Source organism: Crinia signifera, chromosome 1, assembly GCF_055691185.1.
Source record: "Crinia signifera chromosome 1, ASM5569118v1, whole genome shotgun sequence".
Taxonomy (NCBI): Eukaryota; Metazoa; Chordata; class Amphibia; order Anura; family Myobatrachidae; genus Crinia; species Crinia signifera.
Window position 1 is genome coordinate 5,618,902 of NC_139217.1, and position 11,891 is coordinate 5,630,792.

Below are 11,891 nucleotides of genomic sequence, written 5' to 3' on the forward strand. Positions count from 1 at the left end.
GCCCCCAAGCCGCGTCAAGGCTTCTCTGTATATTGGGGGTCCCTAGCGCTATATCTAGGTGCAGGGTGCGGCACCCCAAAAACCATCATAAGCTGGGAAGCCCAGTGCGGCATGCCAGTGATATACTAAGTGTTAATAATTAGTGATAGGAAGCCGAAGCTATATAAAAGGGAGAGATAAATGAATGTAATTAAAATAGGATAGAGATAGTGTTAGTGAGGGAAAAGTGTTAATAGAATGTAAGAGCATGCCGCACTAAAGCCACCCAGCCCATCCAGTCCAGGAGCACCGCACCCCACACCACCGTTACCCTAATTTGGGTCTACGATTAACCAGCAAGGAGCCACATGATAATGGCTCCTTACTTGATATATCCAAACTAAGAGCTACCTACCTTGGAGCAACCCCTGACTACTCCATGTGGCATATCAGGACCCACATCTCCTCCTAATATGGGCTCCCTTCTGCCTCTAACAACATACATACAGATAGTGATAGATGCTCAATTAGTTCAGTAGCATTTCCCAGGTGCATGAGGGAGGGGTTAATTACTGGGTAAGTAAAACAAGACATTTTTTCCCTCAGCACACTGAGCAATGCTAGTAACCAATCTAGAACACTACATGATAATAGAATTCAGAGATATTGGTTACATATACCTGCGTATATCACTGGCATGCCGCACTGGGCTTCCCAGCTTATGATGGTTTTTGGGGTGCCGCACCCTGCACCTAGATATAGCGCTAGGGACCCCCAATATACAGAGAAGCCTTGACGCGGCTTGGGGGCATAGCATACACCTGCGCAGGTATATGTAACCAATATCTCTGAATTCTATTATCATGTAGTGTTCTAGATTGGTTACTAGCATTGCTCAGTGTGCTGAGGGAAAAAATGTCTTGTTTTACTTACCCAGTAATTAACCCCTCCCTCATGCACCTGGGAAATGCTACTGAACTAATTGAGCATCTATCACTATCTGTATGTATGTTGTTAGAGGCAGAAGGGAGCCCATATTAGGAGGAGATGTGGGTCCTGATATGCCACATGGAGTAGTCAGGGGTTGCTCCAAGGTAGGTAGCTCTTAGTTTGGATATATCAAGTAAGGAGCCATTATCATGTGGCTCCTTGCTGGTTAATCGTAGACCAAAATTAGGGTAACGGTGGTGTGGGGTGCGGTGCTCCTGGACTGGATGGGCTGGGTGGCTTTAGTGCGGCATGCTCTTACATTCTATTAACACTTTTCCCTCACTAACACTATCTCTATCCTATTTTAATTACATTCATTTATCTCTCCCTTTTATATAGCTTCGGCTTCCTATCACTAATTATTAACACTTAGTATATCACTGGCATGCCGCACTGGGCTTCCCAGCTTATGATGGTTTTTGGGGTGCCGCACCCTGCACCTAGATATAGCGCTAGGGACCCCCAATATACAGAGAAGCCTTGACGCGGCTTGGGGGCATAGCATACACCTGCGCAGGTATATGTAACCAATATCTCTGAATTCTATTATCATGTAGTGTTCTAGATTGGTTACTAGCATTGCTCAGTGTGCTGAGGGAAAAAATGTCTTGTTTTACTTACCCAGTAATTAACCCCTCCCTCATGCACCTGGGAAATGCTACTGAACTAATTGAGCATCTATCACTATCTGAACATAAGGTTCCATGCCTAGCCCCTGCTGACAAGATTCAACCTTCATCATTTAATATGCATCCTTGGATGCATCTCTCAAAGAACTTCATCTCCAAAGTCCCAAGAATATAACACAGTTAGCAGTGTATCGATTCGCAAAGATGGCCCGATTCATATCACTCTCTGGGTTACCATCTGCTCCCAAATTATAAAGTCTTCATTCAAAATATCTTCAAAAGCTATGGTTTGCCAACTGTAATTATCTCCGATCACGGAGTGCAATTTGTGGCACAATACTGGAGGGCATTGCCTGCCGCTCTTCAGTGAAATTAAAAATCTCTTCAGCATGCCACCAGCAAACCAATGGCCAGACTGAAAGAGTAAATCAAGACTTAGAAGCCTTAGAAGCCTTTTTACGTATGTATGTCTCTTCCTCCCGGGATGATTGGGTGAGACTCCTCCCATGGGCTGACTTCGCTCAAAACTTCAGATATCATTTCTCCACCGGATGTTCTCCCTTCTACATTGTCTAAGATCTTTATCCAAGGCCTCCCAGCTTTGAGGCATTACCTGCGACTGAAGTTCCTGCCGCCACTGCTGCCCTGAGGCAAGTTCCCAAGTTTGAAAGAGAGTTCATATTGCTTTAAAAAAGGCTTCTGTGCGATACAAGTTCTTTGCAGACCGAAGAAGACGGGCTGTTCCTGTGCTCCAACCTGGAGATAGGGGTTGGCTGTCCACATGTAATTTACGGTTACATGTTGCTTCAATGAAATTTGCTCCTTTATTCATTTGTCCATATCCTGTGAAGCAAAGAATAAATCCTGTTGCATACAAGTTAAAGTTGCCTAAATCTCTAAGAATACCCAACTCCTTCCATTTCTCACGGCCTTTGGTACTCAATCGTTACCAGACATCTCCTCCTGCGCTTCCCAATATCCATACTAATGTATAAGATTCAATACTTTGTTTTATGGAAGTGGATGTTAAAAGACTGTGTTTTACAGTATCTTGTATCGATAATGTAATAATAATAAATTAAATCCTGAATTTAAAAAATAATATAAAGATTATCAATATTTTTTAAACCTTTTATTTTTGAGACAGTGTAGTATAGAATAAAAGCAAGGAAAACATAAAGTCAAACATACTGTACAAGAAAAAGAACAGCCAATAAACCTGAACTGCTCCAACATACTGTAAGCATTGGGTTGTTTGTAAACAAATAGCCAATAAAAACTGTCACTGAAAATTTCAAGTTATAACATAACCAGTATAGTCAGTATAAGGCAAGATTGAGAGTAACAATTGGCTGATCAGTGGGAGGAAGAGTAGAACAACAAAAGATCACATCAACGCTATAAATGGGTCCCTGGCATAGGAGTTATTGAAGGCAAACTATGGAATCAAAACTTGATGATATTTCGAAAAGTATCATAAAAACAGGGGATATACTGGAATATACCACATCCCATAGATGACAGCAGCATTACAGAGATACGCTCCTAGTTTATTCACAGGATTGGGCATGGTATGGAAAAGCCTATGCGGTAGAACTACTTGTGGGCCTTTAGAAACTGTGAGTGGTTATCTTCAGCATACAAGTATCATCCATGGACCAAAAGACTTAAATAACAGGATATTGCCACCAAATTTGCAATTATGTGCCCACCAGTTCCACTGTGCCCAAAAGTTCCAATATGCCATGTTACACCATCATTGGTCAGAAGTTCATGTTGACCTTTTTCATGTTGACTTATTTTATGTGTCAACTTAGTTGACCTAATAAATGTCGACCTAAGTTCTGTTGATCCTATGACCCATACCCTGTGAGACCAAAGCCATCATTGTCCAAATTGAGCCCCAGATACTTATCCCATACCACCTCAATACACTCATTTGGAGAATATTCTCGGGCTAGGATAAAGTGACACTCCCCTGATAATGTATAATATCTCCACACCCTGCACAATTAATGCAACATGTAAATGTTGAATACTTACAATAGAAGTACCAACTCACACATTCTGGGGTAAGACATTATTAAATCAACTCTTTTATTTATACCTTGATATATTTATTTTATACATTTGAAATATCACTATTAATACATATTCTTAATTTCTTTAATATCAATGTCTTATTGGATGTCAGCTTCTTAACTCGCTCCAAGGTCTATGCAGAGGACATTGTTTGATTACACAATCAGGCATTTGCCTATTCTTGGATTTTTGTATGGTGTATTGTATTGTTATTTGTTCTGACCTATAGTGTATACAATCAAAGACTAGTATCTGATTGACATGACAAACGAGTCTTGTTTATCGTTAACAATAGAAGCATAAAAAAACTATTCAAACTTACATAGCGGTGCAGACATAGGTATTGTTTCCCAAACGCAAGTTGTCTGTAGATAAGTTGATGGACTGGGAGTGGGGAATACACTATAGGAATGTGTTATTAGAAAGTGATTTTGTGGCAATACTGTGCAAATGCTTGTTACCGTATTGACTCATACCACGTGCTAATACGCAGGGCTTCACAAGCCAATGTACGCAGCGTCCGTATCTGCGCAGGCACTGCTGGTATGCAACCACACAGAGGCCACTCTGATACATGTGGCTATAATATTTTCGACTTCCACAGTCCACCCTTTGATAGTGTAATAAACTATCACTAAAAAAAAATATTTATTTATTTATTTTCAGTTTCTTATATAGCGCATCAGATTCCATTGCGCTTTACAATAGTAGACAGTGATAAAACAAACTGGGTAACAACAGACAGACTTGGAGGTAGGAGGTCCCTGCTGCAGCCTTACAATAATCATAACTAATATTAATCACCAACAAAAATGAATAACATTAATAAATATGATACACTATTTATGATTTTCACATTTGTGACCTATAAATGCATATCACATCATCAGTCTGACATATTTCAAATAATCGGGGGATTGTAGAGGTATGGGGAAAAGGGTAGGACACCCTTTATATGCATTTCGCTTATCCTAGACCAATTATTTGGAAGTGTGATGACATATAACCTATAAAAGTTGTAGGGAAAGGATTGTATTTTTAAAATGTCAGCTCAGGATGAGTAAAAATGTAGAAGGCAAGAGAGATTTTGTTGGTCGCACAAGACACAATTGGGTGGACCCCCTAGAGTGAGTTGTTGTATTTCAGTATACTGATTAACTTTTATGGGCTGTGCTACTATTGGACATATGGGTTTAGCAGAATCGAAAAAAGAGAAAAGAGATGTCCTTTGTAGGTGCACCGGAAAGGAGAATAAAATTTAACCTTTATTATTAATTTATCTAAGAACTGCGAGATAAAAGTTTAAACATGTAACAACAAACAAAGGTGGGGTTCACACAATTTTAAAACCAAGGTGGCGGGCAGATGTTGCAGGAGCTTTATTCAAATGATGATGTGCTTCAAGAACAGTGTGTTTCCTGGTCTGTACAGAAAAAGAGTTTGTTCTGACAGGTCAGGGTACTTTTGTGAGAGCGGGTTACAAAGACCTCTTTAATATTGGGCTCTCATTGACGCTTGCTCATTACAATTGACATAGTGTATACTATGCCCCTGATGAAGTCACGTAGTTGACGAAACGCGTTGGGACTGCTGTTGTATTGAAATACTATACACTATGTCAATTGTTTTTTCATCCAATGACTATGTATATTGTGTATCTTTTATAAGCCGAGTTGTAGACTTTTATTAAAAATTTTTTATAAACTGAGGAAAAGTTGTGTACCTTCACCTTTAGTGCACTCTGTTCCCTTTTATATATATATATATATATATATATATATATATATATATATATATATATATATATATATAGGCTTTGTGGTGCGGCACTCGTGGCTTAGTAATAAGCAATAAATACTCCGTACAACGGGAATGGTGATCCACGTTTCAAATAACGTGTATTTGTCATCAGGATCCACGTTATTTGAAACGTTGATCACCATTCCCGTTGTACGGAGTATTTATTGCTTATTACTAAGCCACGAGTGCCGCACCACTAAGCCTCTATCTATCCCTCTGTGAAGGCACCGGCTGCAGCATCTATAACGTTCTATAGGAGTGCAAGACCTCCAGACCCTCTCTCTCTCTTTCTATATATATATATATATATATATATATATATATATATATATATATATATATATATATACAATGATGGGCGGCACTCCAACTAAGGCAAATGCTGGCAAAGCTTGGTATTTAAGTGAAAGAAAACGGGTGCCCTCCGGAATGCAGCACTGCGGCTGCTGTACATACACTTCTGGGGGATGGCGGCACTCCAAATAACGATTGTCCACACACAAGTAGGATACCGACGTTTCTGGGCTGTTACAGCCCCTTTATCAAGGTGCAAGGAAGAACACTGTGTACACAAATATACAAAACATTTATACATTACCGCTCCGTCCGTGCTGCCCGCCGTCTCCCGCGCCGGCGTCTGATGCTGACGTCACCCGCTGGTTGACGCTACGGATCGCACGGAGGGAAGCGCCGTGCTGTAGCGTTGCCCAGCAACCACCCAAACAACTACGTGTCAAGCTGTCAGCTGGGCTATACGCGAACTGAAAGGGACAAATACAAAATTACAACGATTATACATGACAATTAAAAAACGATAATACACCATAAGAAAAAACCATAATCAAAGTGCTGTATTGTGCAGGAGCTGTTCGTGGACTAAAAGCTACGCTGTTTATATTAAACTGTTGATTGGCGGACTTAGGTGTCTCCCTTACTATAGTCACGCTATAACTTTATAATAATGTTAATAGAAGGCACCTCAGACTAGGAAATGAAAAGGAGTACAAACATACCTGGGTTATAAAACAATCCAGATTACAGAAAACAAGACAAACCCAGGTTTTCATTCAAGCCTCTAGGGCTCAGAGTGTCTAGGGTGAAAATCCACCTGCTTTCTAACTGCAGGAGTCTAAGGGACCTGTTACCACCTCTTTTTAATGGGGGCACATGGTCAATAATGCGGTAGCGGAGAGTGGCTAGATTGTGCCTGGCTTCGACAAAATGTCTCGCCACCGGTTGTTCGCTGACGCCTGTTGCAAGGGCTGTTTTTATGGACGAGCGATGGGCAGCCGCTCTTTCTTTAAACATCCTCTCTGTTTTGCCCACGTAGTGGTTACCACATGGGCAACTAATCAGGTATACCACGAATTTGGTATCACAGCTTACCCTGTGATGCATTTTATACTTTTTCCCTGAATACGGGTGAAAAAATGCATCTCCCTGTGCCATGTAATTACATGTGATGCATCCACTGCACCTGTAGCAACCCATTTTGGCCGCACCCCAAAATGTGGTATTTTGTTTAGGGGGAGGAAAGCAGATGTCATTTTTTACCACATAATCACGGATACTTTTTCCTCTGGTGTATGAGTGCATGAGAGATTTATTTTTAAACACAGGTAATGCCGGGTCGGTGGTGAGTAATGGCCAGTGCTTCTTGGCTATTTTACTCATTGGAGGGCTGTTCGGTTGAAATGAATTAACCCAGATGATTTTATCATCTGTTTTTTTGGCTGACTGCTTGGGAATGAAGGCCTCCTCTCTGGTGGTATTCAGAATTTTATTCCTAGTATCTTTGAGAAGAGCCTCATCGTATCCTCTTTCCGCAAATTTGGTGGACATGTTAATTAGACAGTCTTCTAATTCCCTTTGATTACTGGTGATCCTCCGGGTCCGGAGCATCTGGGAATAAGGGAGTCCCATTTTTAATGAGGTAGGGTGGAAACTGGAAAATGATAAGATATTGTTTCTATCGGTCGGTTTGCTATATAATGAGGTCACAATGCTGCCCATAGATAAACTAATATTCACGTCCAGATAGTGTATGGACTGTTTGTCCATATTGTATGTGAACTTAATAGGCGAATTGGTATTATTGTGCTCATCTATCAAAGATGACAGTGCAGTGTTGTCACCTGTCCAAAATATCAGGAGGTCATCTATATACCGCATGTACAGCAATAGAGACCCCCTGATAGCTGAATTTTTGGTGAACAAGGATTGTTCAATGATGAACATATATGAATTAGCAAACGACGGGGCCACTGAGGACCCCATCGCGCATCCTCGTTGTTGCAGGAAAAATTTTCCATTAAATTTGAAATAATTTCTTTTGAGTGTTAACTCAAGCAAACGTAAAAACAACTGCACGTCAGGGCCAGTGTACAAAGGATTATCTACAATTAGTGTTTTAACCGCCTCCAAGCCCGCACCGTGCGGAATGCACGTATACAGGCTCGTGACGTCTATATCACTGGGTACTTCGCCCAGCTCTTTAAGTTTAAGTAACAGATGTGTTGTATCCTGTAAATAATTAGCATCCCCTTTAACACATGGCTGTAAAAAATAATCCAAAAAAATAGAAATGGTTTGATAGAGAGAACCCCGGGCAGAGATGATGGGTCTGCCCGGGGGTTTCTCTGGGTTTTTATGAAGCTTTGGAATAGAGTATAGAACAGGAATGACAGGGAACTCAACCTCTAGTGCCTTTCTAGTGGGAACATCAATGAGTCCTTCTAACACAGCCTGTTCTAAAATACGGTCTAACTCTGTTTTGTAACTTATTGTGGGATCTCCCGGTAAGAGGCGGTAAGTGTCAGTGTCCAATAATTGTTGGTTGATTTCAGCCACGTATTCTGAGGGCGAAGTACCCAGTGATTGCACCCTCAGCACTATAGACGTCACGAGCCTGTATACGTGCATTCCGCACGGTGCGGGCTTGGAGGCAGTTAAAACACTAATTGTAGATAATCCTTTGTACACTGGCCCTGACGTGCAGTTGTTTTTACGTTTGCTTGAGTTAACACTCAAAAGAAATTATTTCAAATTTAATGGAAAATTTTTCCTGCAACAACGAGGATGCGCGATGGGGTCCTCAGTGGCCCCGTCGTTTGCTAATTCATATATGTTCATCATTGAACAATCCTTGTTCACCAAAAATTCAGCTATCAGGGGGTCTCTATTGCTGTACACGCGGTATATAGATGACCTCCTGATATTTTGGACAGGTGACAACACTGCACTGTCATCTTTGATAGATGAGCACAATAATACCAATTCGCCTATTAAGTTCACATACAATATGGACAAACAGTCCATACACTATCTGGACGTGAATATTAGTTTATCTATGGGCAGCATTGTGACCTCATTATATAGCAAACTGACCGATAGAAACAATATCTTATCATTTTCCAGTTTCCACCCTACCTCATTAAAAATGGGACTCCCTTATTCCCAGATGCTCCGGGCCCGGAGGATCACCAGTAATCAAAGGGAATTAGAAGACTGTCTAATTAACATGTCCACCAAATTTGCGGAAAGAGGATACGATGAGGCTCTTCTCAAAGATACTAGGAATAAAATTCTGAATACCACCAGAGAGGAGGCCTTCATTCCCAAGCAGTCAGCCAAAAAAACAGATGATAAAATCATCTGGGTTAATTCATTTCAACCGAACAGCCCTCCAATGAGTAAAATAGCCAAGAAGCACTGGCCATTACTCACCACCGACCCGGCATTACCTGTGTTTAAAAATAAATCTCTCATGCACTCATACACCAGAGGAAAAAGTATCCGTGATTATGTGGTAAAAAATGACATCTGCTTTCCTCCCCCTAAACAAAATACCACATTTTGGGGTGCGGCCAAAATGGGTTGCTACAGGTGCAGTGGATGCCTCACATGTAATTACATGGCACAGGGAGATGCATTTTTTCACCCGTATTCAGGGAAAAAGTATAAAATGCATCACAGGGTAAGCTGTGATACCAAATTCGTGGTATACCTGATTAGTTGCCCATGTGGTAACCACTACGTGGGCAAAACAGAGAGGATGTTTAAAGAAAGAGCGGCTGCCCATCGCTCGTCCATAAAAACAGCCCTTGCAACAGGCGTCAGCGAACAACCGGTGGCGAGACATTTTGTCGAAGCCAGGCACAATCTAGCCACTCTCCGCTACCGCATTATTGACCATGTGCCCCCATTAAAAAGAGGTGGTAACAGGTCCCTTAGACTCCTGCAGTTAGAAAGCAGGTGGATTTTCACCCTAGACACTCTGAGCCCTAGAGGCTTGAATGAAAACCTGGGTTTGTCTTGTTTTCTGTAATCTGGATTGTTTTATAACCCAGGTATGTTTGTACTCCTTTTCATTTCCTAGTCTGAGGTGCCTTCTATTAACATTATTATAAAGTTATAGCGTGACTATAGTAAGGGAGACACCTAAGTCCGCCAATCAACAGTTTAATATAAACAGCGTAGCTTTTAGTCCACGAACAGCTCCTGCACAATACAGCACTTTGATTATGGTTTTTTCTTATGGTGTATTATCGTTTTTTAATTGTCATGTATAATCGTTGTAATTTTGTATTTGTCCCTTTCAGTTCGCGTATAGCCCAGCTGACAGCTTGACACGTAGTTGTTTGGGTGGTTGCTGGGCAACGCTACAGCACGGCGCTTCCCTCCGTGCGATCCGTAGCGTCAACCAGCGGGTGACGTCAGCATCAGACGCCGGCGCGGGAGACGGCGGGCAGCACGGACGGAGCGGTAATGTATAAATGTTTTGTATATTTGTGTACACAGTGTTCTTCCTTGCACCTTGATAAAGGGGCTGTAACAGCCCAGAAACGTCGGTATCCTACTTGTGTGTGGACAATCGTTATTTGGAGTGCCGCCATCCCCCAGAAGTGTATATATATATATATATATATATATATATATATATATATATATATATGTAGAACGTCCGAGGTCACTCACAAGATTTGTAATGCTGCACGGCGGCAGACTTACAGTAAATGAAGCAATAGACACAAAGCTTTGTGTCTATTGCTTCATTTACTGTAAGTCTGCCGCCGTGCAGCATTACAAATCTTGTGAGTGACCTCGGACGTTCTACTTATACTTATCCTTCTGGGATCGAGGTGCACCCAAGTTTTTGCTCTTTCTGCCTGAGTGCCTGGACTTCTGATATATATATATATATATATATATATATATATATATATATATATATATATATATATACAGTTCAGTAGTACCGGCACTCCTTGAATCAATCACCAATGTTTGTGCTCAGGTGCCTTCTTAGAACATGGAGTTCAATATAGCAGATGAAGGAAGAAGCGGCACTCACGAGACTTGTCTTTAGGTGAAAAAACAACAGCTTTATTCTGACATGTTTCGAGATGTCCTCTCGTCGTCAGGGAACAAACATACTGAATGCACAAGTGGTTTATAAAAGACATAAGACACACCTTCACCAATTAACAAAGCACCTGGGCATTAAACCTATCACGTCAGCTCACCTGATTAACACAGGCAAGCAGGCGCTTCCAAGGGTGGCTGCATAAAAGTGCATGACGATGTACTTAGTACAATTAATTAGTGCAAAAACATTATTATTGTATACAAAGTGAAAAGTAATTTAGAAAAAAATATAACAAATTCATAAAACACATACATTTTTATATAAAATGTTTTTTAAGGAGTTTTCTTTAAAAAGGTATACACCTGCAGGATAGGGGACCGATACATAGAAATCAACCATCAATGTTTTTATCAATAAATCAATAGCGCAGAATATCAATTTAATTTAGTGATATCACTAGGTTAGGAACTTTGAACATTAATCCAACCCGTGACTGTTCTATAATAATGTCTATGGTATGTAAAGTTTATCTCAGCCCGATACAATTTACAAAAAGCAATGTAGACTAAATTTTTCGTTGAGCCCCTTTGGAGACAATGTCTCCAATTTAGCGATCCATCTACATTCAAGTTGTAGAAGTATTTTTCCCCTGTTACCCCCTCTAATTAGTGGGGGCACATGGTCGATTAACTTGGTACGTAAACTGGCTACTGAGTGGCCAGCCGTAGCACAATGTCGCGCCACTGGCTGGTCACTGGTGCCAGTTTGGATGGCAGACCTTATTGCCTTCCTGTGGTTTGCCATTCTTTCCCTCAGTGTAGTCTCAGTTTTTCCTACATAAAGGAATCCACAGGGGCAAAAAATTACATATATAACGAATTTAGTCGTACAGGTTATGACATGTCTAATGGGTAGTTTTTTACCACTATAAGGGTGTACTATGTGGTCACCTATCAACAGGGAGTTACAAGTGGTACAGCTTAAACAGCGATAGCATCCATTTGGCTTAGTCAGAAAATTAGCAGGCATAACAGGTTTTAACA